Below are 6,180 nucleotides of genomic sequence, written 5' to 3'. Positions count from 1 at the left end.
GAGCTGGCATGTCCCATCTTTCTCCTTACAAGGAAAATCTATCAGCTTTTTAGTTTTCGGTGCAAAAGACTGAGGTCTTTATTTTTGTTGGATTATGTTTTTTTTTTCATTTAATCAAGCTAGCCAGATGGGAATGACTAGATCCCAATTGGACAATGTAAATGGTGCTTTTCACAAGCTGATTGTTCTTGGCAATTCACCATAGTAGTGCTATTTAGGCTTTGGAGAAAAACACTGGCATTGCTTGTCCTATAGACGAGAGAGAAAATAAATAAATAAATGGTTGCCATTAGATGGATCCAACAGTAGTTAAAAAAACATACTGAAACTGTAAAATGAATTAAAACTCGATATTTTCAAATAATTAAATGAGGATATATAAAGCTAGATCCTAAATTTGAATATTGTGGTGTTAGTTATCTATGTTAATAGGAGAATGCAGATTGGTCAGATGCATAATGGCAATTAAGTTTCTGCTTCAGTCTACTTGCAGTACGAGGGGACTTCAAGATTTACACGTGTTTCATGGTATATTTACTACAACCAAGGGCATGTGATGGTAAGCACATATATCAAAATCTATTGTGCAGTGGAGGTGGTTGCAGTGGATTTGCCTTTTAGATGCAGCTATCTTTTGTTTATCAGTGTTTGGCGAGGAATCACTTGCCAGGCCCAAGCTGACATGAGTCCTAGGCTTGCAGTCCTGTGAGTGAAGGTGGCCATTAGCTCTGTGTTTTGTGGTAAGATTCGAAGTATCGATGTTTATGTACAGTGCTCTGCAGTGCCAATTCATGTGGTCTACTGTATAAAAATATAAAATTAGAAGAATGAAAATATGTACAAAATTAGATAAGTATTTTGGATATGTTCTAGTTATCCATGATGGCCTGGTACAATCGATCATTTTAAGTGATGCTTTGTGATCAAATCGCCCTTCCATTCCTTTCGAGCAATTGCTCGAACAGTTTAGGATGCTCATTCTTTGGCCTACAAGTAAACTACATCTTGCATGCTTAAACGATTTGAGCATTCATCAAAATGCAGCCAGTGGAACCATCAATCTCATTGGATAACTTGTGCTTGCATATGCAATGGGCGTGAATAATTAGTATAGTAATGGAAGGTGCCAAAAGTTGCAGAAGAATATATTTGAAAAAAGAAGGAAAAATATTCCAACCAGAGATTCAGATATTAGTTTTAAATTTTTTTAGTTATTATTAGAAAGAGATTTTTAAGCAATAGGCTGCACTACAACGCGTAGCCTTCGTTTATTTGCAAGCGGCCTTCTTTTAGAAGCACTCTATCCACAGTAAGTCCTGTTGAAGGTGGGATTTCAACCCAGAGCTCTTATACCAAGAGTCCAAAAGGACAAACTGGTGAATAATGAGACTACAGTAATGGATCAATCAAAACTTAAGGATGTACTCTGAAATTCAAAGATCATATGACCCTCTCCTAGTTCTCTCTTGCTCCGTTTCCTTTCCTTAATGGAGAGATGAGTCATATGACACCAATACAACAGCCAAGCATCCGTGCAAGGCCTCGGTGTGAATGCAAAGACCATAAATACGAGATATTCTTGTGGAAAGAAGACCCAGTGTTATATATTTGAGAATTCATGCAGCGGCGTGTATTTAGTTTCACATCCGTTATGCACCGATTAGATTTTGAATATTTATATAGGGGTAAAAATCTAAATAATACCTTTCAACTAGTCTTTTTGGATGAGATCATGCATTGTTACAATATATTGTACATATCATTTGGACAATGCAAAGAAATATTCCTCCGTCTATGAATTTATATTTCTTTTATTGTTCCTTAGCTTTTCTCGAAATGAGAGATTGCTCCATGCTTCTTTAGCATGCCAAAAACACTCAGACAACTTCTCGTTAAACTATAACAAAGCGAAAAACTAACGGACCTTTTTCAGCGAGGTAGCTAATTATTTGATTAATTGATTTGGTGCCGCCGCCTATAAGAATTCTTGTCTCCAAGCAGGCAAGCAAGGTATTAGGTAATTCATCGATAACAAATTATCAATTGTTGCCATAGAAGATGTGTAAAAAAATAAAAGGTTTTTAATAAGAGGTGCAATAGGTGCTCCTGCTTAAGCTTGCTCGGATCATTGGAATTTAAAGATGAAGGCTGCGAGGCTCCTATTCATACAACTTAATCCCTTGGCTACTTCGGCCAAGCACACTGAAGACAGCCATGCGCCAAAATAACACTTTGTTATGGATAAGGCTCATGATCACAGGTGTATACATTAATTGCATCCATCCTGGTTTCCTTCAACTTGCCATAGTCTTAGTCCACAAGTACTGCACCACCACACTGGAGATGTGTGAAGCCCAATGACAATTTTTGAATACAATCCAAGGAAAAGAGTGAGGTTAAAATATTACCACCCTCACATGCAAGTGTAGCAATGGGGACAAACTACTCGATAAAATCAAATTTTTGTCCTCTATTTGGTACAAAAGATGGATTGAAGGAAGGAAGGATGGAGGAAGAAGGATGGATGGGTCTTCCATCCATTATTTGGTGAACATTGGAAGGATGGATAAGAATGATTCCCTCCCCTATTTGGTATAGGAGGAATGAAAGGAAGAATGGATGATATTTGTATGGCATTTTTACTAAACTACTTTTTGATAAAAGAAAATGGAATATGGGTCTCTTGTCTTCTGTTAAAAAAATAACGAGAGAGAATTTTGTCAACTTATAAATCCACTCCTAGCTCATATGCTCTATCTATCCTTTCTTAGTGGGCCAGAATGGATGGACAAGATGGTGTATCTATCCTTCCAACTTCATCCATCCTCTCCCTTGTGACCCCAACCAAGCATAGGGTTAGGTTCTTGGGGGATTAAATTCGGATGCACTCATTAGGTCAGATGATGATCTTTCTCAATCGAACATCAATAAACTAATAGCTCAAAATATGGTCCAATCCTGTAAACATAAACACACGTCATCTGAATTCAAACTGAAGGTGTTTTTGTATCTTTTCTATCAGTTTCCATATTAAATTTTGTCATGTACTCGTTATTAGGCTAAAGCATGGATTTAGCTCCCCAAGTAATTACATCAAGCTCAAGTCGAAGTACATAGAATCTGACCCAAATATTTTGACATTTAGCTATATCTTATCACAAGGGCATGTGCTTTTTAGGTGAGTAGTCCACCTTGGGTCTTTAAGCTCCATCTTTACATAAAGATGGTCCCTTATTCTTCTTATATTTTCTACTCTGCAGCACGCATGCTCCTAAAAAAAAAAACACTTAGGCCTTTAGACTCTAACCTAATGCTCTAAACTCAATTAGTTAACTAAGTTTTGTCAGTAGAAATTGTTGTTGCTTAAGAATACCATGGAAAATTTCTGGAGCTTTGGCCCTCATCATGAGCAGTGGCCCTCCATAGTTGACTGCTTTCCACTTTGCAGGCTACCCAGCGTGAGGAGTTCTCCAATATAATAAGCTAAACACATATTTTTTGCCTAGTCACCTAGAAACATCAGCCATTGTGTGGCTAAACCTTATTTGCTAACTTGGGTCCCTTTAATGAGGCTCTAAGGTTAAGGCAAGGGGTCACAAACTTTAAGGTGTTGGCTGGATGGGGATTTTAGGGGAGCATAGGTGGGGACAAGATTAACACAATGAGAGGCATATGCCGGATGGCTCTATATGTATATATAAAGTCTGATTTCTAAAGGGCTCATTGCATTCTTTTCTCGCCACCTCGGGAATGCTCCCGGAGTTTATTTATTTAAATATGCTTTGATTATTATTTTATCGAAAATTAGCTTATAATAATTTTTAATGATTCGATTAATAAACAAATTGTAAAAGAAAAAAAAAAATATATTTTTGAAAGTGGTCACATGGAATCTTGTCTTAAGTGGCCCCAAGTTGAAGCCTAGAGAAGCATGTACCCTAGGTCCCTTGGCAAGAAACTATTTTTGGCCAAGAGAAGGACATTAGCAAGGGAAATAATACTTGTGGTTCCTCATGCACCTCCTACTGTGGCATGTGTGAAGCCATTAAGCCCAATAAAGAAACAGTGGCAAATCCTTTGTGTGGAGGACTAGCTCTCAAGGTGTGGGTTGTCTCCTCACCAAGAGAGAATCTCCCCTCCATCCTTGTGGACAGTGAAAGCCACCACTTTTTCCCCTTTTTCTCCCAAGGCATTCAAGACACCTAAGCAAACAAAGGGACTTGGCTTAATTTCTACCACAGCCCTAGATCTGTGGCAAGACCACCCTCATGTTTCAAAGGCAACCACATGCAATTTGTACTGGATTGAGATGTCTGTCTTATGAGAGCATACCCTTAGAGTAGATCTTGTGCAAGGGTCTATTCATTTTAAAGTCAACCTTTGTGGTCCAAAGGATGCACATCACTTTCCACAACCTTCTTGTGGTGACTTACTCAACTGATTGAGATAGGACTGCTGCCAACTGTCCACTTTCATTAGCAGATCCTGAATCAAAGTTGTGCATGGATAATAGAGAATACACCAATGACCTTGTATGGTGTAAAAGAGACAAGCTTCTAGTCTTTTTTCCTACATGTATTGGTTCAGGTTGAACTAAACTTATCAATGGAATCTATTTTTGTTTTCAGTCCGTATGTGTCTGACCATTGTATTCAACTAGCTGGATTGAATCATTCATCTCTTACACTCTATCATGAGTCAAGATGGCAATGAAGCATTGAGAGAATTTATTACTAATCCAACTATTGTTTTCAGTTATCCCTTCCCAAGAAATTATACCTTGGCCCTATGTTTATCTAATAGGGTACTTTTGCTAGAATCAATATTCTTTGTGTCATAAAATTTATGGAAGCAAACATTTTTATTTCATATTAAAGTATGTCCATCCAACTCTTTTCCCAAAAAAATGTCCAACAATTTCTAGACATTAAAAATAATTGACATATTCATATTATTCTCCATATTTTCTTATAGGTGCTCCAACTACACAATCTATACTGAATATTCCACTTACTTCTATAATTAGCATCAGATGCCTTCAAGTGTTGAAAAAGAATATTTTAGATTTTGATAGGTAATGTCAAGAACTCTGATTGTAATTACTGTACTTCTAATGTGAGGAATGGAAAGTGCCAAGGCATGCAGATATGGGTATTGCTGACAAAAAGGAACAAAAAGATATAGACAACACAGCAGCATCCCACGAGGTACTTTCTGCCAAAAATGTTTTCATATTTGCAAATAATAACTAAATCATACTCAGAAAAGTAATGGACATGCCATTGCATACATTTGAAACTACTAAAATTGTAAGGATCCGTGTCAGCGTGTATTTAGTCTCATAGTGGCTATTCGCTAGGTAGATCTTGGTTACTTATATAAGATTAAGAAATCCAAATAATACCTTCCAGCTAGTTTTTTTGGATGAGGTCATAGATTGATACTAATAGTATCAGAGTGGACTCAACCCATAACCTACGTGGACTAGAGGACACTACAACACGGCTTTATTGGACTGACCACAAGCCGACTGTGGTACTTGTAATTAGATTTAAATTGATTCGAACCCTTAGCCTAATGAAGATGCTAAGGCTTAAATAGAATGAGTATGTTAGGACCCGTGCGAGCGTGTGTTTAGTCCCACATTTATTATCGCCGGATAGATTTTGGATACTTATATGGGATTAAGAAACCCAAATAATATATTCCGGCTAGCTATATTGGGTGAGGTCCTGTATTGTGACAATGGTATGCAAACGGATCCGACTCATAACCTATGTGGATTAGAGGACACTGCAACACAGATCCATTGAAGCTGACCACGAGCCGATCGTGGTGCTTATGATTAGATTTGAATAGATTTGAACTCTTAGCCCGACGAGGACGTTAGAGCTTAAAAGGGAGAGTATATGAGGTATGTGGATTAGGGGATACTGCAGTACGGATCTATTGGGGCTTATTACGGGCCGATCGTGATACTTGTGATTAGATTTGAATGAAACTTTTAGTTTGGCGAGAACGTCAGAGCTTAAATGGAGAGAATATATAAGGATTCGTGCAGGTATGTGCTTAGTCTCACGTTGGTTATTCGGTGGATAGAACTTAAGTACTTATATAGTATTAAAAAATTTAAATAATATTTTTTAGCTAGCTATTTTGGATGCGATGTGGGATGTTACA

The sequence above is a fragment of the Phoenix dactylifera genome, chromosome 6 (genome assembly GCF_051530095.1).
Source record: "Phoenix dactylifera cultivar Ajwa chromosome 6, Ajwa_hap1_PhDact_Kaust_v1.1, whole genome shotgun sequence".
In the NCBI taxonomy this organism is placed as follows: domain Eukaryota; kingdom Viridiplantae; phylum Streptophyta; class Magnoliopsida; order Arecales; family Arecaceae; genus Phoenix; species Phoenix dactylifera.
Note: the sequence above shows the minus strand (reverse complement) of the source record.